The following is a 26217-nucleotide window of genomic DNA, read 5'->3' on the forward strand; positions in this document are numbered from 1 at the left end:
TAAATCTCTTATGACTGAATTTAAGAAGGCATGTACAAGAAACATACAGCTCAAACTTTGCTACTGTACCAAGGAATAGTAAAAAAAAAGGCTTAGGAAAGAGATAGAAAAGAAGGAAGAAAGAACAAAAATGAAAGGAAGGAAGAAAATATTGAATTCTTGGGTAAGAAGACACATTAAAAAGAAATATTGACCTAATATAAAGACATCTACTTTCTCCAAATTAATCTAAAATTTGACATGATTCTAATCATCATATAGTTTTCAACTGGATAAAATAATATTAAAATTTCCATGACAAATTGCTTTCTCCCAATTCACAAAGTCTTTTGTGGCAGCATCTGCTAGGTGTTTATCTAATATCCATTATCTTCCTTCTCCTGAGTAATATGATCTATTTAATTCAGGACGGCAATATATACTGCCAAAATATGGCATTCCCAAGCCTTTCTTGCAGCTAAATATAGTTCTGGCAAATAGCATCTTCGACTTCTGAGCAACCACCTTAAAAAACAACATTCCCACATCCTTCCTCTTACTTGTCCTTTGTTTAGTAATCCTAACAGATATAACAGTCATGGAAATCAACCAGGAATAGACAAAACCAGACAACTCAGTGAAATAAGAACCCAGACAGCATTTCATTCAAGTGTGTCCTGGAAAAAGTACACCAATAAACGTGCAAAAAGACATTCTTTGCAGCCCTGTGTATAAAAGTAAATCGTAACCACAACATCTGGAAAAAATAAACGTATTTGTCACAGGGAACTAGATACACTGTTGATTCATCCATATGAGGGACTATTATGCAGCAGCTGAAAAAATATTTTACATCTGTAATGTTGATAGGGACAATTCCCTTACCTAATATGTTAAACCAAATAGCAAGGTTTATATATTTGTGTTACTTTGGGATGAATTTTTTAAAAATCTATATATCGATTTACTTTAAGAATGCATATCCTATGAATATTTTGATATAGTATGTGAATAAAAATATTTCTTTCTGTAACGATACTCAGAAAATGTATCTATGCACAATTCACGGTTTGAAATGTTATCAGATAGGTATGATTTTTATTTTAAAATGCCAGTATGGATTTTCTAATAAATCTTAGCCAAAAAGCAAATATTATTTTAAAAGATGATTATCAGAAGAATGTGACCTTGGGGAAGTAATCACTTCTCTTTGTCATCTGGTAACACGGGAAGTTTTCATTCAAGTTTCATTGTCGTTACCTGCCATGGACTCAGCCCTTGACTCATGGCGATCCCATGAACAATGGAAAAAAATCCTACTCAGTCCTGCGCCATCCCAATTGCTGGTGGATTGTGAACCCTAGGATTTTTATTGGCTGACTTTCAAAAGTCGCTTGCCCAGCCTTTGTTCCTAGTCTATCACAGTCTGGAAGGTCTGCTGAAACTTGCAACATGCAAGCTTCCACTGACAGACTGGTGGTGGCTGAGCACGAGATACATTGACTTGAAATTGAACCCGGATTTCCCACATGGAAGACAGGAATTCTACCACTGAACTACCAGTGTCCCCCAAGTTTCATTAATCCCCCTTTATCTTCAGAGTCCTCATCTGCACGGAGAGCCGTCTGAAGAGGTTACCAATGCACATCAAGTGTCCTAATTGTGCCAGCAGACCCCTCACACATGGGGGCTGCTGTTACCGTTGTGCGTCCAAGTGGCAGGACCACATAACACGGACTTTGTACTTTTCGGCTCTGTAACGAACTGAGTCAGCAATAAGAGAAAGCCTGTCCTACTTTCAGCAAGTTTGAACCAGTTCTAAAAACAGACTCGTGTTTTCAAATAAGACAGTGTCACTTACGGTTGATGCCTCTTTGATCTGGTCCTAACAGAACACTTTTCTTAGGCTCTGACCTTCTGGGAACTGACAGGCCTGCCTTAACCCAGTCAATGTAAGTGAATACATTCTTTGTTTAAAGTGGGACTTGGGGGATGTTTTATTGGTGGCATGTGGGCTATGTTCTCATCCCATGCCTTGAGAGTGATTAAATTAAGAAACTACTTTAAGAGCTGGAAAGCACTCTAAGATATTTTCAGCTTTTAGTCACATCAGTATGATTTCATATGATTAGTTGGTTAAAAAAAAAAAAAAATTTTTTTAATTCTGGTTTTTTGTTTTCCAGATGGAAAGCACATCTACCTTCTTTTCAGAGATCCTATGTATGTGTGTGTAAACTTCAAGATGCGTCTCATAATTTTTCTTACTGACTTCATATCCTTTTCCTTTTTGCCAGTTGGAATGTAGTATAATTCTCTCCCCTTTCCCTTTCCCCTCTTTAAACCAAAAAAACCAAACCCATTGACATCAAGTTGATTCCAACTCATAGCATCCCTATAGAACAGAGTAGAACTGCCCCATAAGCTTTCCAAGGAGCACCTGGTGGATTCGAACTGCCGACCTTTATGGTTAGCAGCTGAGCTCTTAACCACTGTGCCACCAGGGTTCCATTCCCCTCTTTAGTTGTTAATTTATTTCACTGGTTTTAGGTTTCTTTCCGGCTTCCTTTTGCTTCCACATATGCTAAATTTTCATGATGACTCTAAAGATATTGTTTTTTCTTTGCAGCTTCTGGTTTTATTCCAGACAATGAGAGTTCTTGGGACATCTTTGCCTTTAAAACGTATTTATCCATCTGTTACATTAACTTAGTTGATATCTTTTCAAATTTTCTCTGTGTGCCTTGGCCAACTCATTCATGTATTTGATTTTTTCTCCCCCTGCCCTCTTTTTTTTTTTGGTTATTGCTATTTTAGAAAAAGAATGAATACATTGCTGTTTCCAGCAATATAGAAGTCTAGATACTCACAGAAATCCTTCTCAGTTCAGCAAACGCTAGATAATGCTAGATTAAAAATTCATGGATGAGCTAGAAAAGTAATTATTTAGAGTCAAGGAGCAAGAAGAAACTGAAAATCCACCAAGTGTATTTTCACTGGTGCTAGTACCTGTGAATGGTCTATGGCAATTCCTGGTGACTTAGAGCCTGGGCATTACTGGGCCATGCTTAGGGGATGGAGTTCTTATTTTTGTATCCTTTTTTTTTTTTTTTAATTGTTGTAGTTAAAAGAAGTTTACGTTTCAAGTTAGTCTCCCATACAAAATTTTATACATACATTGTTATGTGACCCTAATTGCTCACCCCATTCTGCGACAGCACACTCCTCCTTTCTGCCCCTGATTCCCCATGTCTATTCAACCAGCTCCTAACCCTCTCTGCCTTCCCCTCTCACCTCTGGACAGAAGCTGCCCCTTTGGTCTCTTGTATATACTTGGCTAAGAGGCGCACTCTTCACGAGTATCACATTATGTCCCACAGTCCAGTCCAATCCCTGTCTGAAGAGTTGGCCTCGGAAATTGTTTTAGTTCTGGGCTGATGGAGAGTCCAGGGGCCATGCTTTCTGGGGTACCTCCAGTCTCAGTCAGACCATTAAGTCTGGTCTACCTATTAGAATTTGAGTTCTGCAACCCATTCTTCTGCAGCTCCATCAGGGACTCTCTGTTGTGTTCCCTGTCAGGACGTTCATTGGTGGTAGCCGGGCACCATCTAGTTCTGGTCTCAGGCTGATGAAGTCTCTGGTTTATGGGGCCCATTCTGTCTCTTGGGCTAATACTTTCCTTGTGTCTTTGGTGTTCTTTATTCAGGGGATGGAGTTCTTGAGTGGTGCAAACAGTTAAAGTGCTCAGCTACTAACCAAAAGGTTGGAGGTTCGAGTCCACCCAGAAGAAAGGCTTAGGGATCTACTTCTGAAGAACCAACCATTGAAAACCCTATGGACAGCACTTCTACTCTGTACACACAGGATCCCCATGAGTTGCAGTCCGCTTGACAGCAACTGGTAAACTGCCAAACATAGGGACAAATGAAAACTTTGAGCCCTCACAGAGCGGGAGGTCAGATTAGAAATGCCCACAAAGTAAAGAATTCTCATGGGTGAGCCCATTTATGGGTGAACATGAGATAAAATGGCTTTAAGAGGGAGGCAGTGTGGATACATACTGATGTTGGATTTGATTCTGGACAGAGTGGGGAAAAAAAAGAATCTTGTCTGGTAATTCCTAATACAATCTTACTATGTGAGTTTGGGACCTTCCTTCACATTACATCTTTGCCTGAACAACCTAAAGCAAAAAATGAATTTTCAGTGGCTCCTAGCTATTGGCGTGCCCAGATGCCTGGTATCAAAGTTAACACTCTTTTAAAAAGAATGCACTTTATACCACGCCTCAAACAATTCCTCCTGATAAAGTTCCAAACAATAGCACAAAGTCATAGATCATTAAAGACATGTGGAAGCAAGACTTTATAAGGAAAATTCAACAGCCACAAACACTGCAGAATTAGACCAGCAAAGACGACAGATATTGGAATTATTAGATGTAGAATATAATATGTAGAATATTATTAGATGTAGAATCTATTTAAATGAATTAAAAGAACAGATTGAAATATTCAGACAGAGACAATCAAATTGACCATGGATTAAACAGCAGATTAGATGCATCTAGAAAGATACTGAGTGAACTGACGGAACAAATGATCCCATATTAATATTTAAAATGCAAGAAGGGATGGGATTCTGGAAAGATGGTGACGTAAACTGATCATTGTTCCAACCCTCCTTCACAAATGCACCAAGAAATACAAGAAAATAGTGCTGAGCTTTCAGGGTACTCTGAAGCAGGCAGCAGAGGACAGCAGCAGGGAACTGCAAATGGCAAGAGTCAATGAGTCAATGATGAGTCATATACAGTAGGAACATTGCTTACCCACCATTCCTGCCCCTTCCCCCAGCCACATGGGCCTCTGGCTGGTGTGAACTGGGGAAGTGGCCCCAGTAAAGGAGCTGCTTCCCAGCCACCATGCCATCTGCCTGTGCAAAGAGACAGGGCTCCAAGCTTCTGCTTTAAAATCAACAAGGCAGACATCCCTGGGGGTCCTTTCGTAGCATGCCAGCCCCTCTCACCCATAACTGTCCAATGCCTGGCTGCTGCATACTGCTACCCTTGCAGTGGAGCCTGCTCCCACATCCAGCACCCTATCTACCCCATAGCTCAGGATCCTGAAATCAGAAGAACAGATCTCTCCGAGAGTCAGTTCAGGTCTGTCTGCCACCACTTCCAGTTGGCACTGCGAACTACGGACTGAGGCTGCTGTAAGCTAGGTAGCGTGCCACTTAAGTGAAGCCTGCTCCCACAGTCAACATACTAGCAGCATACTTCCACTAGCACTCTGAAACCAACAAGGCAGACCTCCCTGGAAGTCCCTTCTGAGGATACCAGCCTCACCCCCACACAGTAACTGTTGGCTGCCAGGTTGCTGAGAATTGCTACAGAAGGCCCTCTGCAGCAGAGCTTGCTCCTACAGCCAGCCCTCTGCCTGCCTTCACACCTCATAGCACAGGCCCCTAAAATCAACAGGACAGATCTCTCTGGCAGTCGGTTTGGGTCTGCCTGCCACCCCTTCTGGTCAGTGCTGAGAACTGCTGACTGAGGCTGCTGTGAGCTAGGAAGCCAGTGACTTACTTGAGGCCTGCTGTCATAGTCAACATACTACCAATAAAACTCCTAGTGACCCTATAGGACAGAGTAGAACTGCCCCATAGGGTTTCCAAGGAGGCACTGGTGGATTCGAACTGCCGACCTTTTGGTTAACAACCGAGCTCTTAACCACTGTACAATGGGTGAGGCTCTGAAATCAACAAGGCAGACCTCTCTAGGGGTCTGTTCAGAGTGTGCCAGCCCCCACCCGCCACCCTGGTAACTGTTGGTTGCTGGGCTGATACAAATTTCTGCAGGAAGTCCCCTGTAGTGGAGCTAGGAAGTAGGTTCCTTAAGTGGAGACTGCTTCCTCAGCCAAGACCCTGAAGGTCTGCAGTCTCGCTCAGGGTATACCTGGGGGTGTAGGTCAGTAGCTTCATACGTTTCTAGAGGTTTTCGCTACACACTTCCCTGGGGAACCTCTCCAAGAGGGGAAGAGCAAGAGAAGTCTCAGACATCTCATCTCCTTATCCTGACCCAGGTTTTCTCTTTCCAAATTTCTCTTGGCCTTGAAAGATTGATCTTTTTACTTTCTTTTTCTTTGGTGGGAAATCACCCCCTGCCTTGTCCTTCTTTTTCTCTGGGGACACCAAGCTTCATGGCTTAGCCTCAGGGGCAAAAAGGATTTTCCCCAAAGATGATTTGCATTGGGCTTCCAAGAATTTTGATTGGGGAGTAATGGGATGATTAAGAAAATGGGGTAACAGAGACTAAAATATATGTTTTTAAATATGCCAAAATATTATTCCCATTAAGTAGAATATTCTACTATAAAGGCTCAATTCAACGTTTGTAATAAAGAAAGCAGCACAGTATACTTAAGGTTAAGAGTCTGCCTCTTGAACCTGGATGGGTTGCATAAAACGTCCATAGTCCTGAGAATCCTTACGTAGAGATGGGTGATCTTAGAAGTCCTTCCATTTAAAAACTATTCCAATTAGATGTGAATATTTCTGGTTCATAGGTGCTCTCATAGCAGTGAAAAGAGATCTGGGGGATGTCGGCTGACATCCGTAAGTAGAATGATCATATAATTTATCATCCAAACCAGGTCATTTTTGAGACTGAAAGGGAGCAATATTAATGACTCTGCAGGACTGTAGGCATAAACCAGACGTGTCCTGGGTAAAGTGGGGATCTATGTATGATGATTTTGTTCTGGTTTATATTTTACGAACATCAACATTGAAAGTATTTTAGATGTTTTGCAACAGTCATAAATATGTCAAATATGATTCAGGCCCTATTAATTAAGAAAGGATGATAATTTATGTATGAGATGTTTAATTCCTAGTGTGTGAAAATCAAGGCTCTTGTATTTGGGGTTTGTGGTGCATTGCTTTGTAATATAAGATTACTGTGAACTACGGTTTTAAAATTTAGTTAATTTTATGTACATGCACCCATTTATACATTTCTTGTTGTCGTTAACTGCAGCTGAGTCAGCTCTGACTCGACTCATGGCAACCTTATATATAATGGAAGGAAATGTTTCCTGGTTCTGTGCCATCTTCATGATCGTTGGTATGTTTGCGTTCATTGTTGTAGCCATACTGTCAACCCAGCTCATTGAGGGTTTCCCTTGTTTTACTGGCCCTCCACTTTACCAAACATGATGCCTTTTTAAAGCCACTGGTCTTTCCTGATAATGTGTCTAATGTAAGCTAGCGGAAGTCTTTCCATCCTCGCTTCTTTTAACTGACTTGTTAGTCCTGGCAGTCCATGGTATATTCAATAGTCTTCTCCAGCACCCCAATTCAAGGCCATCGATTCTTCTGTCTTCCTTTTTTATTGTCCAGCTTTTGCATGCATATGAGGTGATTAAAAAGACTATCGTTTAGCTCACTTGTTACATAATATTTGAAAGTAATAGAATTATAAAAAGTCAAAGTTGGAAGATGCATCAAGATGGGAAGTAGTCCAACCCTCTACTGAGCATGAGTCTCTTCTGTAAGACACTTCGTAAATGGTGATCCAGTCTCTGCTCCTTTAGAAGGCCTGCTCTGGTCCTCCCCTAGCTAATCACTCCTTGTAGAGGGAGGAATCCAGAGGGCAAGAGCATATGCCTCAGTGGAGGCCGGAGGGCAGCCTCCTTGCCACTGTGTACCCTTAGGCCAAAGGAATGGCCAAAGGATAGCTATTTGAGGATTTTGGAAGCAACTTGGATGAGCGGGTAGCGTGTCCTGAGATTCCGAGAGGGGCCACACACGTGTGGGGGACTGGGCAAGGATGAATCTTTCTGTACCACCAAATTCCAGATTGACGCCCAAAAGAGTTTGAGCAATCTCAATTTGAAGCTGGAAATTTATTATGGAGGCTTATTTGTCAAGGTAGGAGAGACCATGTTTTTTTTTTTTTAACAGCTTGTAAGCCTGATTTATACCTTTTAAATATTTAAATGCATAAATATAGTATGTAGGCTTCCATTTATACTCTTGCCCAGGGTGTGAAAACATTACTGGAATCTGCCTCGAGTGATGAGGAACTCAGGCAGTTCATTGCAGTTTTCGACATAGCTAGTAGTTAAAAAAACTTCTTTTTTTTTAAACTATAGCCAAACCCCATCTCTTTCTTACATCTATTCTTTGTGTCCCCAAACTGTATTTATATAAAACTCTTCAATAATTCAAATCTCTCCTAACTTAGAACATCTTCCCTAGCTTTTCTCAAATTAATGATGATTTACTGTCGAAAGTATTTTTCTGATTCTAGTGAGGAAATGGAAAGAAAAAAATCACAAAGCCTATGGGTAGTTATGCAAAAGTAGAATCTTATACATTTATAGTGAGTGGATTACCGTGGAAAAGAAAATTCTATTACAGAATTTCATTTGCTCCCTACATCAGCTCTGAATAGCACGTATATTATAATTATTCCTGATTTATAGCTAAGGAAGGAGAGGTTAGGTGATTGTCCTAAGGGCCCCTAACTGACAGGGGGAAAACCAGGCTTCAGACAGACTATACTAACTAGCTGTCTGTCCTAGAAAGTCACTGTTGCTCAGATTTCAGTTTCTTCATTTGTAGAAAGCTATGATCTTTTTTTTTGTTTGTTTGTTTTGCTTTTTTTTTTGCTACCTGTACGGTTCAATTCCACCACCTGTCTGTCATTTGTGGTGGATTCTGTGTTCCTATGATGCTGGAAGCTATGCCACTGGTATTTCAAGTACCAGCAGGGTGACCCATGGTGGGCAGATTTCAGCAGAGCTTCCAGACTAAGACAGATTAGGAAGGAAGGCCTGGTGATCTGCTTCTAAAAATCAGCCAAGGAAAACCTTATGGATCACAAGAGAACTCTGTCTGACTTGCTTGCTCTGTCATCAGAAGAGATCAATTGCTGGAGGAGGACATCTTGTTTGGTGAAGTATAGGGCCAATGAGAGTGAGGGAGACCCTCGGTGAGATGGATTGGCACAGTAGTCACAGTGATGGACTTGAACATGCTGGTGATCATGAGGATGGTACAGGAGCAGGCAACGTTTCCTTCTGTTGTACATAAGGTCACCATTGAGTTGGAGTCAACTTGACAGCAGCTATCTATCATCCATCTACCTACCTATCCATCCATCCATCCATCCATCCGTCTGTCCATCTGTCCGTGCATCCATCCGTCCATTCATCCATCCACCCACCCACCTGTCTATCATCTTATGGTTCATTTGGTCCTTGTAAATGAAATGATGCCAATCTCTGTATTGGTTATCTTTTGCTGTATAACAAAACATCCCAGAACTGAATGGCATAAAGCATTTTCATGATTCTGTGGGTTTACTGGGGCTTCCTTCTAATAGTATCGCCTGTTACTCATGCTGCTGTATCAGCTGGAGGCTCAGATGAGACTGAAGGGTCCAGGATGGTCCCACATAGAGTCCTCAGCTGGAGCCTGGGCTGGCTGGGCCTCTCTTCCACATGGTCCTTTGTCCTGGGCTTTCTCACATGTTGCTGGAAGTGTTCCAATTATATCCAAAGCAGACATTGCAAGACCACTCTAGGTCCTAGCCTTGGAATTTGCACATGGTCACTTCCATCGGATTCCACTGGTCAAAGCAAGTGACAAAGCTAGCACAAATTCAGGGGGTGAGGAAATAGACTTCATTCTTGAAGGAGGGCACAGAAAAGTCACCTTGCAAAGGAGTGTGGACACAAGGAGGCGTAGTTCATCAGGGGCTATCATTGTAACAATCTAGTACAGGTTATCTCCTGGCACCAATGATTCACATTCCTGCCCAAACCTTCAGAGTCTCACCTCATTACGTCATCAGGCTGACACCCATGATCTTGTGATCTATATCAGGTCCGGATGCAGATGAAACTATTCTGGTAGAGCTCCTCTGGGCACCGCTTCCCTTGGGAATGATCCTAGTTTTAGGGCTCAAAAGCTGAGACACGGTAGCTCACACTGGGATAGCTTGCTCAGAAATGCTTAAACCTGGTGCACCCATTCTCACGAAACCCCAAATGTCGTTGTGTTTTATTCCCACAACCTTCCCCCATTCTTTACTAGCAACATCAAAGAAGAGGGCAAATGGATGGTGCGTCCAGTGAGTCTCTTGGGGACCCCCATCTGGACCATCTTGGGCTTGGAGGAGTGCTGCAGCAGCAGTGCAAGCAATGAACTGAAAAACTCATATGTGATACAAGCTGACTAAGCAGCAGCACCAACTACCCTATTCAGTACGTCCCACGGCACAGGGCCTCTGTCACATTTTAATAAAGCTGAGATGTGATTCTACTATTCTTTTCCTTTGTGGTCCGGGTGCAGCAATAAAGCCCAGGCTCCCTAAACCTACCCAGATGACTGCAGTCTAATTTGGAACAGTAATCTTACCCTGGTACTCAATGTCTCAAGTAACTTTAATGCCCACATTACATGACCACTTGAAAGCAGATCAGGGTCTCACACTCCCATCTATCTGGCAGAACTTTCCCTGATTATGGTCAATCGTCATCATTAAAGTCTTCTGGTTTTCTTGTGACCCCGTGACTTAGTCTGGGTTCTCTAGAGGAGCAAAACCAGTGAAACGTATATATAAATATATATAGAGAGATTTACTTCAAGAACATGGCTCACACAATTGTGGGGGATAGCAAGTCCCAAATCCGTGGGTCAGGCAGCAGGCTGGAGATCTTTGCTGGCTTATGGGATTATGGTGTCTGGTGAACCCAAAATCTGCATAGAGGTAAATTCTATGAGCACTGTGCAGATAAGTAGGACAACTTGATTTCAAAGAAGATAGCCACCTCCATGGAGTTTGTTAATTACTGCTAAGGCCAGGGGAGTTTAATTACTACATCACTGACATGAAGTCCTCACGGACACAAAGTCCTTCCGACATTGGATAGACTATGCCAGTGGGTCTCACCCTGGGTGTTAGAGCTCTCACCTGGTGTATCGGAGCGCTCATCTGATGGTCAAGGTTCTCACCTAGTGGGTTAGTGCTTTCACTTGGTGGGTTAGGGTTCTCATCTGGTGATCAGGCTTTTATCTGGTGGCTGAAGTTCTCCTCTGACCTGTTGGCTCTAGGTCCCATCTGGTGATTGAGCTCCCACCTGGTGTGTCAAGGCTTTCTCTTGTTGGGTCAGGACTCTTACCTGGTGCTCAGGCCAACCATCTGATGTGTTACAGCTTTCACCTGGTGGCTTTGCTCTCAGCTGGTGTTCAGGGCTATCACCTAGCGTACCATCTCATCTGGTTGGTTGAGGTCTCATCTGGTGTGTTGGGTCATCATGCAGTCGGGTCTTTTGCCTGGTGTGTCAGGGCTCATGGAAATACCTTGCCCTTCCCAGTAGACTTCTTTATGATAAATGTGAAAAATTTACTTTTACTAAAACTGAATCTACATTTTTCTTGACAGAATATGGAACTGTAAGGTTTCGTGATGGGGAGTCAGCAGTTTGAATCAAACAGGTGCTCCTTGGAAACTCTGTGGGGCAGTTCTACTCTGTCCTATAGGGTCACTATGAGTCGGAATTGACTCGATGGCAACCGGTTTGGTTTGGTTTGGTAGTGTGGGGTAAAACTTATTGTTGGTGTAATGGAGAAAATGTCTTTGAGGTATATTGCAAATAAAAAAACAAGAAAGCTTGTAGTCTGTGGATGGTTTCAATCCATTCAATCAAAGGAATAGTTCCCTTCAGTGAGAGAGGATGGTTATTACCTAGAAAAAAGTTTGTGATTTTTTTTGAACACTTCATTGTGCTTTAGGTGAAAGTTTACACAGCAAATTAGTTTCCCATTCAATAATTCATACCAAAATTGTCCAGTGACATTGGTTGCAATCTCTGCAATATGTCAGCCCTCTTTCCATTTTCTCCCTGGGTTTTGCTTCCATTTGTCTGGTTTCCCTGCCCCTCTTGGCATTCTCATCTTTGCTTTTGGGGAAATGTTGCCCTTTTGGTCTTGTATAGTTGATAGTTCTAAGGAGCACATTCATCATGGGTGTTATTGTTTATTTTATAGGACTGTCTATTATTTGGCTGAAAGGTGACCTCCGGGAATGGCTTATCTTTCAAGTTAGAAGGGTGTCTTGGGGCAATAGTCTCAGGGATTCCTCCAGTCTCTATCAGACCAGTAAGTCTAGTCTATTTTTATGAATTTGATTTTTGTTCTACATTTTTCTCCCTTTCTAACCGAGACCTTCGATTGTGTTCCTGGTCAGAGTGGGTTGGTAGTGGTAGCTGGGCACCATATAGTTCTTCTTGTCTCAGGCTAGAGGAGGATGTGATTCATGTGGGCCATTAGTCCTTTGAACTAATTGATTCCTTGAATCTTTGGTTTTCTTCATTCTCCTTTGCTCCAGACAGGAAGATATCAACAGTTGTATCTTAGACGGCCGCTCTCAGTTTTTAAGACCCCAGATGCTACTCACCAACTAGGATGTAGAACATTATGAACTATGTTATGCCAGATGACCTAGATGTCTCCCTAGACAATGGTCTTTCGCTTTCAAGCCTGGTAACTAGGTCCTGTGAGGTGACTGGTTATGTCTAAGAAGTTTCTATAACTGTGTCCCCTATGTGCTCTGTGGTGTATATGAATATATACACAGCACACACAAGTATGTATGTAGAAGTAGCCACAACTATACCTGTATATGCACATGGGTGTGCTCACGGACGACCTCCTACACCTATTTAGCATACGTATCTACCTATGTATCCACTCACAAATTATTGTTTGTTATTATTGTTGTTGCAGGATTGTATATGCTATTTTATTTACCATAGTTGTCCTTTACTCTTGCATATATCCCAGTGTCTTCCTTTGCCTTAGTCACATCGTGCTGACTTCCCCCTTTTTGTGTATCCCTTTTGCCTTCACCAGAATTAATATGTGTCTACTATCCAGTTTGTGATTCTCCTTCCTTTCCCCTTCCACCCCTGGTAACCATTGAAGAATGTTTCTTTCTGTGTGTAAACCTTTTCTTGACTTTTAAAAATAGTGGTCTCATACAGTATTTGTCATTTTGTGATTGACTTATTTCATTCAGCGTAACATCCTCCAGATTCATCCATGTTGTGAGATGTTTCACAGATTTATCCTTATTCTTTATCATTGAGTATTATTCCATTGTATGTATGTACCCCAATTTGTTTATTCATTCATCCGTTGATGGAAAAAAGAGGTTTTTGATTAACTTTAAATCCTGGAGCTGATTTTCTCAGGTTCCTAGATAGGCAATCATCTAAAAATCTAGGTTTTGATAGACAGAAAAGAGATTTCTAACTGCAAAAGCTACTTTGACATCTCAAAACTCAAGCTTGTAGGCTTACGTTTAGAGTTATAAGCATAAGGATGGAAAAACTCAGGATATGATGTAAAGGAAGCCCTCACACAAGAGTGGAATGGAAAAGCTCTGATTTAGGGAAGGAAGGTGGGAAGAAGAGAAAGAAGGAAAGACAGACAGAAAATGAAAGCACTGGGATGGAAAGAATCAGACGGTGAAAAGTGTTCAGGGCCTCTGTGTAGGGTTGTGGAAAGTGCAAACACTCCAGTGTTGATGTGATTGGGGGTGCTGGCTCCTCAGTCTCCATTTTTGGGACTTGACTCTGGGAAAGGTGACATTTCCGTTTGCCATAGCCTGTTCGTTCGGTAAGGCACAGGAGCAAAACATGGCTGACTCAGTTGTTCTGAAAGGTGGAGAGGGGAAAGTGTGGCAGAAAGCAGCTAGCGGAGGGTATCAGGGCAGTGACCAAAAGTCACAAGGAGACCAGTGGCTTGCAGAGGATTGAAGTCTGCTTGACTTTTTCAGACTCACTGCTCATTAGCAAATACGAATACAAATTTAAAAGATTAATGAGTTGTGGGAATAGCACTCAGGAATTTTGGAAAATATTGCAGTCTGAGTACAAATTGCTAGGTCCATTCTCCCCACCTCCTAGTTTTCTATGAAGTAATTCAACAGCAGGGTAGGTATGCTGGAAAAGCCTGCAGAGAGCCCATGGGCCCTAGATTCTGTCACCACCTCCAGGGGAAAGCTGGGGAGTCAGAGGCAGAGGAGAGGGCTATCTCCTATCAAGGCCAGGAATGAAAATCAGCTTTCACCTGTCCATCTGGTGTTTGTGGTCCTTGGAAGAATCTACCTGTCCTACAGACACCTCGTGGACCTGGGAGAGGCCTGCTTCCTCTCATCTTGGCAGACCCTTCACAGAGTAAGCCTAGGAGGAGGGAGCACCGCCCCTTCCCCGCCAGCAGAGGAGTGACTGCAAGATCACCCACCACTGGGTCTTCTCGGGAGAAACCACTGGCCTGTCCACCACCTTCTGGTCTGTCACAGCTCAGAAAACTTAACTGGCCTTAAAGGCCACAAACAGGCAAGGAAAACTAAGACACATAACAAAATATTGAGGTGGAACTTTTGGGAGGATCAGGTATGAACACTTACGGTCACCATCCCTCCACCCAAACTCTCCCTTGATCCCTTGTGTGCATTTAGCTCTCATACATACCTTTCAGAGCAAACCAAAAAACTCAAACCTGTTGCCATCAAGTTGATTCCCACTCATGGAAAACCCATGTTTTATAGAATAGAACTGCTCCATACAGTTTTCTTGGCTGTAATCTTTTACGAAAGCAGATTGCTAGTCCTTTCTTCTTTGGCACTGCTTGCTGGGCTCAGACTGCTAACCTTTTGGTTAGTAGTTGAAAGTAAACCAACCGTGCCACCCAAGGACCATTCCTTTGACAGCAAAACTTCTCAAAAATGATGTGACTACCTGCTGCCTTGGTTTCTCCATCTTCTCCTTTCTCCTTGAGGTGCTGTCATTAGGTTTTGAGCCTCACTTCTACCCTTCAAAAGCTCTTATTACATCATCCATGATGACCATCTGGCCAAGACCAACAGTAGAGTCTCAGTCTGCATCTTACTGACTTCTCAGAATCTGATATGAGTTGATTACTTCCTCCCTCTTTCATTGCACACTTTCTTCTCGGGGTGTGTGTAATACCACTGGTTTCTCACCCACCTCACAGGCTACTTGTTCCTAATCTCCCGATGCTTGTTTTCTTCCAGGTCCCTATATGTCAGAATTAATGGGTTCCATCATCAACCATCTACCTACAGTCATCTCTGGGTGATCTAATTCACTCCAACATCTTAAAATGCTTTCTATACTCTCATAACATTTATATCCCCAGTCCTGACCACTTCCAAGGGCTCCAGCTTCACATATTCACTTGCCTACTTGCTGTTTCCAGTTGAATGTATACTAAGCATCTCATCTCAAACTTAACATGGCCAAAAGAGCAAACCAAGAGTGTCTGGTTCCCACTCCCTACCTCTACCCCTCTACATATTTTCTCCCTAACCTTTCCACTTTTAGTAAATGGCCCACCATTTCCCCTATTGCTTAGGCCAAAAACCTAGAAGTTGTTCTTGAGCCTTCTTCCAATTGTATCTAACACCAGAATATTGGATCAGATTCCCAAATATATGACCAGAGTCACTCACATCAGGCCTAGTCCAAGTCACTGTTCACTTTAGTTTGTACCATTGAGACAAGATCCTGTTACTATTACTATGAACCAAACCATGTCAAACTTAGTGTTGTAAATCAACAACCATTTTATTATGTTCATGGTCTCTGTGGTTCAGAATTCATGCATCACCCAACAGGGATAACTTGTCTCTGCTACATGACATCTGGGCCTCAGCTGCAGGTGAGAACAGCTGGGGCTGAGATTGTCTGAAGACTTGTTTACTCATATATCTGGAGCCTGGGCTGGGACAACTCTGAGGCTGGGCTCTGCTGGGACTGTTGAAGGGATAATGGAAGCATAGTATCTCCATTTGTGTGGGGCTTCTCAGAGCATGCTGGCTGGGTTCCCAAAGGGAGAAGCCTGGGAGGAAGCTTCTAAGAGTGAGTAGTCCACGACAGCCAAGGAGAGGCTCCATGGCCTGTTATGACCCAGCCTCCCCACTGCTGTTGAGTCGATTCCAACTCTTAGCGACCCTACAGGACAGAGTTGAACTGCCCTATAGGGTTTCCAGGGCCATAAATCTTTTCAGAAGCAGAATGCCACATCTTTCTTCTGTGGAGCAGCTGGTGGGCTCAAACTGCTGACCTTTAAGTTAGCAGCTGACTGCTTAACCACTGCACCACCCGAGCTCCTTGACCCAGCCTCAGTATAACACCACCTCCACCAAACTCTCTTGTTAAAGCCATTCCAAACCCGCCCGATTAAAGGGAGGGGATGCAGGCTCTCCTTCTTAATGGGAGAAAGTCAAAGAATTTCCAGCCATTTTAAAAAATACCTTCTAACTTCTAAATCCAGCTGATGGCTGTTCAAAAATATAAATCAGATCTATTTACTCACTAAATACCTTCTAACTTCTAAATCCACCTGATGGCTTTTCAAAAACATAAATCAGATCTAGTTACTCACTGCTTAGAGATAACTCCCTGATAGATTGCAATCACAACCAAGTGTATCAAAGTCTTTCCCAGGGCCTAAAAGGCCCTGTACATCTTACTCTTGCAAACTTATGCAAGCCATTTTGGAAGAGGTCAGTGGTTTGAACCCACCAGCCACTCTGTGGGAGAAAGATGTGGCAGTCCTCTTCTGTAAAGATGACAGCCTTGCAAACTTTATGGGGCAGTTCTACTCTGTCCTACAAGGTCACTGTCAGTTGGAATCAACTCGATGACAACGGGTTTACACAGCAGAAAGCAATGTTCTCAAAGGGAGTCCCCAGGGATTTCTTTGAGGGGCAGGAAAGGCAGAGACCTTTCAGAAAAATGCACAAAATATAGAGATAAGCTCTTCGCTTTTCTAGGTGGCACAAATGGTTTGAGCTTAACTACTAACCTAAAGGTTGGTGGTTTGAACCCACCCAGTGGATCCATGAAAAAAGGCCTGATGATCTGCTTTCCTAAAGGTTACAGCCAAGAAAACTCTAAGAAACAGTTCTACTCTCCAGCACATGGGGTCACTATGGGTCGGAATTGTTTGGATGGCAAGGAGTTTAAAAGGCCGTATAGAGTCTGGCCTCAGCCTACATCTCTGAACTCCTTTCTCTCCACTGTCCTCCTGGATTATCATACTATAGCCACACTGCCCTTTTTTGCCTCTTAAACATGCTAAGCTAAGCTCTGTTCAGAGTCTTGGAATATACTCTTCCCTCTGCTTGAAGGTCACGTCCCGTAGATCTTCGCTTGCTTTCTTCTCCTCACTCAAGACCAACTTGAATGTCCCCTCAGATACTTCTAGCTGAGGCAGTCACTCATTTCAAATCACCCTTATCGGTATCTGGAGTTGTTGCATGCATGTCTTTGCATGGGTGTAGTCTGCTTCTCCAACTAGAATCCAAACTACTTGAGGGAGTGTGATGGTTAAGGCTGTGCGTCAGCCTGGCTGGGCCATGATTCTCAGTATTTATATGTGATCACTCCCATGATGAAATCTGCTGTGAGTAGCCAATCAGTGGAAAGGGAGTTTCCTTGGGGGTGTGGCCTGCATCTGAATATAAGCAGAAATTCTGGCTTTTGGCCTGCTCTGGATCCTGTGGCTGCCTCCTGTTCATCTGACCTCCCTTTCTTGGGACTTGAGCTATCAGCTTATCTGCCAATCTTGAGATTCATCAACCTTCACAGCCTGTGAGAGGAGCCTTGCTCTCCGACCTGCTGATCTTGGATTCGCCAGCCTCTGCAGCTATATGAATCAGGAAAAGACTTGTGGTCTTACCTGCCAATCTTGAGGTTCATTGATATTCACAGCCTATGAGCAAGAGCCCTGCTTTCCGACCTGCTGATCTTGGGTTTGCCAACCCTTGCAGCTACGTGAATTGGGAGAAGCCTCTATCCTGATCCACAGACTTGGGACATTCCAGCCTCTACAATCACATGAGTTGTTTATTTGATATAAATCTCTCTCTATATATATATTTGTACACCTTACTGGTTTTGCTTCTCTAGAGAATTCAGCCTAAGACAGGGAGGAAAAGACGCCCTGGAGTTGGGCTGGACGCGTGGGTGGCCCTCAATCAATGGTGGTGCTTAGGCACCCACTGGGGGCTACTTATGGCCTTGGTGGAAATAGAAAAAGGTTTTGGGTTCAGATGTAATGAGGGTATGGGTTGGATACTGGAGGAAGGGCGGAGATGGGGCCAAAGACAAGGGCACTGGATTTAGAACAAGTAATCCCAGACATTTGCATGAGAGTAGGTCTGTGACAGGAGTAGTGTCTGGGCTAGGAAAGACTGGGAGCTGGAGTCCCCAACTGGGAATGTGGGGAAGTTGGCACATACTTTTGGAAAACTGGGATACCCTCAAATGTGCAATCACAGGAAAACATTTCAGTAAACTATGGCAAGTTAACAAGGAGTGGTCCTGTGTTATGGGTCCATAAAAGTATTATTTACGAGAAGGTTTGTATGACATGAATATTGCTTATGCAGTGATGGTGATATACGAATGGAGGTAATACATGGAACTGTGCATACATAGGAATGACATGGAAGGAAGTGGGCCAAACGCTAACTGGGCTCATTTCTGGGTAGAAGAATGATACTCGTATATACATATGAGTAATTTTGATTTGTCATGCATATGAAGAGGTAAGTAAACAAACAAGGCACATTTATAAGGTGTTAGTATTCTGGAAACTTCCAAGTGAACTGGTTTCTGGTTCTGCTCTAACAAGGTGTGTGATCATCAGGGTAGGAGAAGTCTTATTTCCATACTTGACATTTGCCCTGGTCTTGAACTTTTTGAGACAACAACATTCCAAGCGTTGGTGTCGAATCTCAAGTTTTGCCAATCCAGTTAAATGATGACATATTGTTATTACATTAATTTTTATGTCCTGACTACTGAACACCTTTCTGAGGCTAACAGGTCACTTAGAGGTTTGTTGTTTTGTGACCTGTTGGCCCCTACTTGCCCCTCTGACCTATTTCTCCCCATCCTACTCCGTGCTCCCTGAGCTTCAACCCCAGTGTTCTTAGTTTGGAGAGCTTTAACCAGAGGAGGTGTGTGATCCAGCTCATAGTTTTAAAAGATCACACTGGCTGATGTGAAAAGAATCAATTGTAGGAGGCAAAGTGGAAACAAGTAGACCAATTCAAAGGTGGGGTAGTCACGCTTGTGAAGGTAATGGTGGCTTGTAAGAGTGCAGTAAATTTTAACGAAAATGATTTAAACATTTCACCAACTCTAGTGTTTGCTGCTGGACGATTATTCCTCTTACTAGGAATAGTTGCTGAATTCTACCTTTTAACATCTATTGACATTATCACATGACTTTTCTTCCCTAATTTGATGATATAATGAAATACATCAATGGTTTTACTATTATTGAAGTGTCCTTACATTTTTTACTATTTGAATTTTTTAAAGATACTGCTATATTCTATTTTTGAACATTTTATTCATAATTGATTTGACATATTTTCTTTTTCAATTCTATTATTATTATAAGATGACTTATAATAATAGCTTATCAAATAAATTGAGTGGCTTTCCATCTTTTTTTTCCTTCTATGGTCTTGAATATTATAAATATCACTGGAATAAGTTATTGAAAGATTAGGTAGAATTTAGTTGTGAAGCTGTATGTCCCTAGGGTCTTTTTTAAAAAAATGATTTTCAATTGTATTTCCAGTCTTTCTATGGAAAAATCATTGTATTTTCTTCTTGTAATTTACATTTTGATAGAAAATTGTACATTGTGTTGCAGTGGAGTTGTATGTAGCATTCTCCTATACTTCTTTTAATTCCCTGTACCTATGATGATGTCTCCTTTTACATTTCTTTTTTTTTTCCTCTTTTTTTTATTGAGCTTTAGGTGAAAGTTTACGCACAAGTTAATTTCTCTTTCAATTACTGTTTTGTGACATTGGTTGCAATCCCCAAAATGTGACAGCACATTCCCCCTTTCCACCCCGGGTTCCCTGTGTCCACTCAACTAGTTCCTGTCCCTTCCTGCCTTCTCATCCTGCTTTTGGACAGAAGCTGCCCATTTGGTCTCATATACGTGGTCGAATTAAGAAACACTTTCCTCACATGTATTAGTTTTTACTTTATAGTCCTTAATGATTGTTGTCTGAAGAGCAGGCTTCAGGATACTTTTTCATTTCTAATCTTGTATATTTTCCCTCTCTGTTTTCATTCAGTAGGCTTATGAGAGATTTATCTATTTTGTACTTCTTTTCAAAACGCTAATTTTTGGATTTATTGATACCCTTTTTAATTTCAAGTTTATTAATTTCAGCTTTTGTCTATATGAAATCCTTCTCCCTAGTTTCATTTTTTCCTCTTATTGGTCTTTCCTAGGTTCTTTAGATAAGTTCTGAGGTCCCTTATTCTCAGCCTAGATTTTCAGGTAGATGTGTGTTTTGGTCTCCCACCCATTTGCTTTGAATTATGATTTTCTAAGTTCAGAGACAGTTTCACGTACACATGTTACTCTTGCAAGTTCATGCAAATCATTTTGGAAGAGTACACACGGAGACCCACATTCTCAAAGGCAGTCCCCAGAGACTGCTTTGAGGGGCAGGGAAGACAGAGACCTTTCAGAAAAATGCGTACAATAGAGAGATAAGCTCTTTACTTTTCTATATTATCGTATTTGCACATCTCAGCAATTGCCACCTACTTTACTCAAAAGGGACTGTCCACCAGATATAAAACTCCTTTTTTCTTTTCTATTTTTTCCAAAGCAGACCTTTTGTGAAGGTCATTTTATTTTCCTCTTATCCCAGAGGCATACTTTTTGCTTCTTCAGGTTAATCCTGCATTTTTTTAATCCCATTGTCTGTACTGTAAGGGAAGCACACCTCCAATTCTAACATTCCATGTAACTTTTAAAACATATTGATGATTATTAATATTTTACAAGATACAATGCTATCTAACACACTATTTACAAACATAGCTGTATTTAAAAATACTGAGCATCAAGAATATATTCAGAAGAAGCACATGCAGAATTTTATTTTATTTTATTGCAATTTTACTCTCTCTCCTAGCTGAAAAATTCTAACTGGACTTGAGATAGCCAAAACTAGGGAAACAGTTGTCATTTCTCCGATCTTTTCTGTTGAAATAACCAAGTTCAAGCTGTCATCAGAACAGCAACAACAGAACAAAGGAACGATGGATGACTGTGAGTGTGGCATTACACGCTTTCCAAATGATGGTCTCAACGAGAGTCCCACTCTTGCATGCAGAAGAGGCTTCTAAAGAACAAAGAAGGGATACAGGATGCCAGAAGACATTCATTTACATGTCACTTATGCGGTGGGTAATGAGAATTAATGGAGTTCTGTTCGAGACAATAAATCAATTTCTGCGCAAGAAGATGGAAGAATTCATTATTCAAGGGCCATGCTTCTCCTTCCACTTCATTTTCACCGGTCACGTTTACCCTCTGCTGCTTAAATACAAAACTGACTGTACATAGTTACTCGTACCTGCTTCAATAAGCAACTGATTGGAATTTAATTCAAGAACTTCTAATTGGAGTGCCTGTGATTCTCAAAGGACTTTGCTAGGCACAGAGGCTCCCACCTGGGTGAGCAAGTCTCCTGTTCTCCCACTGTTGTGACGGTGGGGACGTGCTGTGGCCCCAGCAAGGCCAGTGTGACAGAGGGTGGAGCCTTCAGAGTCCCAGCAAAGAGGGGAGCGTCTCCTTCTGCCTTTCTTACGCTACCTGGCCTGCAGTACCCATGGATGCTTCAGTTCAAGAGTCTGAAAGCATGCTGCATCCCAGTCCCGGCCAGGGTGCCAACAAGCCACAGGCACACCTAAGGGACACTCGGCTGTTTTTCAAATATTCACCTTAGGAGAATATTACTGGTGGGAGAATTCTTGGAATTCAACTTGGTAATAATTTATCTGCATGCTTGCACCATCCTCCCTGGCTTACTGGGAAACCAGGGGAAGGGAGGGAGTATAAGATGTTGGAGAAACCCAGCAGCAGAGTGACAATATAGCCAACTCTAAGAAGCAAATGACGTCAGGGATTTTCTACTTTGCCGATTGGACCTGCCATTTACTTTCTCTAGGTCTTAATTTCCTGAAAGAGGTGTAATAGATTATCTCTGCTTTCCCTTTTAGTTCCAAATAGGCACAAAAATGAACTAAAACATACCCACGAATGTGAAGATGGTGCAGAACCAGACAACATTTTGTTCTGTTGTATGGAAGGTCGCTATGAGTTGGAGCCCATTCAATGGTAACTAAAAACAATGAAAATTTTTTTTAATTGTACTTTAGGTGAAGGTTTACAGAACAGATAGTTTCTCATTAAACAGTCAGTACACATTGTTTTATGACATTGGTTAACAACCCCACGACATGTCAACACTCTCCCTTATCAACCTTTTTAAAAACAATGAAATTTTTAAAAAATAATATTTTATTATGTTTTGGGTGAAAGTTTACACAGGAAATTAAGTTCCCACTTAACAATTTCTACACAAATTGTTCAGTGACATTGGTTACATTTTTTACAACATGTCAATATTCTCATTATTTCTGTCCTGGTTGTTCAGTTTCCAGTAATCTAGTTTCCCCGCCCCCATACCTTCTCATCCTTTCTTTAAGGTAATCATTGATCATTGGGCCTCAAATAGATGATTTTTTAAAGGAGTATATAGTCACGAGTGATATTCTTTTTTTTGAGCCAATTGTTATTTAGCTAAAAGGCGACCTCCGGGGCTAGTTTCCGTTTAAGATTTAAAGAATATCTCAGGGTGATAGCCTTAGAGAGTTCTCTAGTCTAAGTTAAAGTATAAAGGAAAGTGGGAGAATTAACCAAACTAAAGTAAACCAACTGATTTTTGTATGTTGATCTTGTACCCTGCAACGCTGCTGAATTCTTCTATTAGATCCAGCAGTTTTCCTGTGGGATCTTTGGGATTTTCCATGTATAGGATCATGTCATCTGCGAATAGAGGTAATTTTAATTCTTCCTTTCCAGTTTGGATACCCTTTATTTCTCTTTCTTGCCTTATTGCTCTGGCTAGGACTTCCAGTACAATATTGAAGAAAAGTGGTGGTATTCTTGTGTCTTAGTCTTCTAGTGCTGCTCTAACAGAAATACCACAAGTGGATGGCTTTAACAAAGAGAAATTTATTCTCTCACAGTCCAGTAGGCTACAAGTCCAAATTCAGGGCGTCAGCTCCAGGAGAAGGCTTTCTCTCTCTGTTGGCTCTGGAGGAAGGTCCTTGTGATACTTCAGTCTTCCCTTGGTCTGGGAGCATCTCAGCGCAGGAACCTCAGGTCCAAAGGATGTACTCTGCTCCCGGCACTGCTTTCTTGGTGGTGTGAGGTTCCCGTGTGTCTCTGTTCACTTCTCTCTTTTATATCTCAAAAGACATTGGTTTAAGACACTATCTAATCTTGTAGACCTCATCAATATAACTGCCACTAGTCCTTCTTATTACATGATAGTGATAGAATATACAACACATAGGGAAATCACATCAGATGACAAAACAGACAATCATACAATATTGGGAATCATGACCTAGCCAAGCTGACAGATATTTTTGGGGGACACAATTCAATCCATGACATCTTGTCTCATTTCTATCCTCAAGAGGAAGGCTCTCAGTCTTTCTTCATTGAAAATAATGTTGGCTGTTGGTTCTTTACTGGTTGTAAGTTTGTTTGTCTTTATTATTTTCACTTACATTCTTTTGTTTTGATGTATCAGGAACTTAGCATCTTCCCTTTCTCTTTATGTTGTCTACTTTCGTTAGTATTGTTTTATTGTACTGGTCTATGTATGCCTTTGGTGCTGCCCATTGGCTGGGTTTGATTTCCTCTTGCTGGTGGGTATAGTGGGTCACACACACACACACACACACACACACACACACACACACACACACACAGGGGTCCTCTGCTGTTACGCACATGTCTTCCCTTAGAGCATGGTATGGAGGTGCGAGGGCAGGTCCCTTCCTCGGTGTGAGGTGGCAGGTGGCAGGTGTTAGGATTCCTCCACAGCTCTTGAGGGACAGCGTGGTCCATCCATGTTCGTGGGAGAAGTTATTGCAGCCCCCGGAGAGCAGGATGGGTCATCTTCGTAGTTACGATGCTACTCAAACCCCAAGGCGGGCGTGCGAGCACAGATTGGTGTTAAAGTGGGGAGGAGGAGGGTGCAAAGGGCCTTCCTGCGTGCGTAGCTGGCCTGGGGGAACAAGCAGGCTGTGGGAAGCGTGTTGCCGCCGCCAGTCAGGGTGAAGTGAGTGGGGTGGGCAGGGCGTGAGTGCACCACGTAGGCCCATGCAGCTGGTCAACGCACGGGTGGGAAGGGCTGTGAGGTTGCTGCAAGTTGGGTCTCGGGGGGCGGGGGATGGGGAGGCAGGGTGCAAGATCACTATGCCAGCCTGCGTGACTGGTTGGAGCAGAGTCTGATAAAATGCGAGGTGAAGAGTGGGGCGACATGGGGTCACTTGGGTGGGGGTGGGGTTCTAATTATTGCTCCGCGGTTTTATTATTCAATGGGCATCTCCTATCCAATTGGACAGAAGCTGCTGCTGATCGGTCCCGCCACTAGTTCCTAGCTCTCTCCCTTCTCTGCACTTGCCAAGGACACTGGACCTCTTGCCTGCTTTCCTGTACTTTCTCTTTGTCCCTCCGGAGATGCGCTTCCCTGTCTTGTCAATCACCCGACCCAAGGCTCCTACGATTCAGTCCATGTCACTCTGCAGCAGCCTCCCCTCCTGTTTGCCTGTGTTCAAAGCTATGGCGTTCCTGTGCGTCACCATCTCGGGCTGGTTCAGACCTGAAGGCACACAACACGCCCACCTCGTTTCTTTCCGGGTTTGTTTACACAGTATCTCTGCCTCTGGCTGTGTTTTCTATGAAGTTGCCGTCTTGGGCTGCTCCCCCAGGATGTTACTTGCTATTGTCTCAAAATGACCATGCTGTGCCGGGCTGGCAGGCAGCGCATGGATGCTCAGCGAACGTCTGTGTTTTCATTCTAACTTTTCTTCCAACTGATGCTCAGTGCAATTCTTCAACCTTCATTTGTTGTTCAGGGACTGGAGGTCGTTATTTGTATCCATTTCACTTGGTTTCTTGGGTCTTTGTGGTAGGGGGATGTTATGGAGCGTTATGGAAACCACTGTCTTAACCTGAACTCTCAACAATATGGTTTTGTTGTTCTAAAATAGGAAGCTTCCTTTTAATTCAACATGACAAGATAGGTTACACTTGCCTATATATTTTATCTAAAACACCTACCAAAACCAAAACCAAACCAAACCCGTTGCCATTGAATCGATTCTGACAAACAGCAACCCATAGAACAGAGTAGAATTGCCCCATAGGGTTTCCAAGGAGCGCCTGCTGGATCCGAACTGACAACCTTTTTTGGTTAGCAGCCGTAGCTCGTAACCAAAAAAAGACAAAGAAGAGCAGGGAAAATAGGAGAGCCATAAAAGTGTTGGGTGCAGTACAGGGAGAGGGAAAGATTTTGATGGATTCCTGGCTCATGGTTGGAGCCCTGGTGGCGTAGTGGTTAAGAGCTCAGCTGCTAACCAAAAAGTCGGAAGTTTGAAACCACCAGCCGCTCCGTGGAAACCCTATGGGGCAGTTCTATTCTGTCTTATAGGGTTGCTATAAGTTGGAACTGACTCCACGGCAACGGATTTGGTTTGGTTTTGGGTTTAGGCTCATGGATAGTAATGGCGGTAGGACTATAGACCAGCGCTTTGGTAGAAGAAGACTGGGGCAGAGTGAAAAGTTTCTCTCTGTGATGACCCCAGGGTACAGTGGCATGGATAATGGGTGTGGGGGAAAGAACATAAACCAACATAATAAATTAAAAAAGGAAACGACTCTCTGCGGAAGGAGTGAAAGAGTCTGGTTCCTTCATACTGAGGTGGAACACCCTAGGATGTAAGCAAAGAAATAATCGCTGAAGAAATGGAATGATATCCCTGGAGGGGGACTGGAGTCCAAGAGGAGGGTTTGTGCCCCAGAGTGATGGCCACCTGGTTTTGACATCTCAGGAAGAGCTCAGGGTGCTTCTGTGCACCCAGCTCTACCTACGAAAGCACACCTGACAGTTAATTCACCCTGCCACATTCACAGACCCTGTTGTCAGCCTCCTTACCCATGGGGAAGCTAGTCAAAGCAAGGGAAGACCACAGAAAACACCTGTATTGATTCACCCAGCTCTTC

Source organism: Trichechus manatus, unplaced genomic scaffold (assembly GCF_000243295.1).
Source record: "Trichechus manatus latirostris isolate Lorelei unplaced genomic scaffold, TriManLat1.0 scaffold00201, whole genome shotgun sequence".
Classification (NCBI taxonomy): Eukaryota; Metazoa; Chordata; class Mammalia; order Sirenia; family Trichechidae; genus Trichechus; species Trichechus manatus.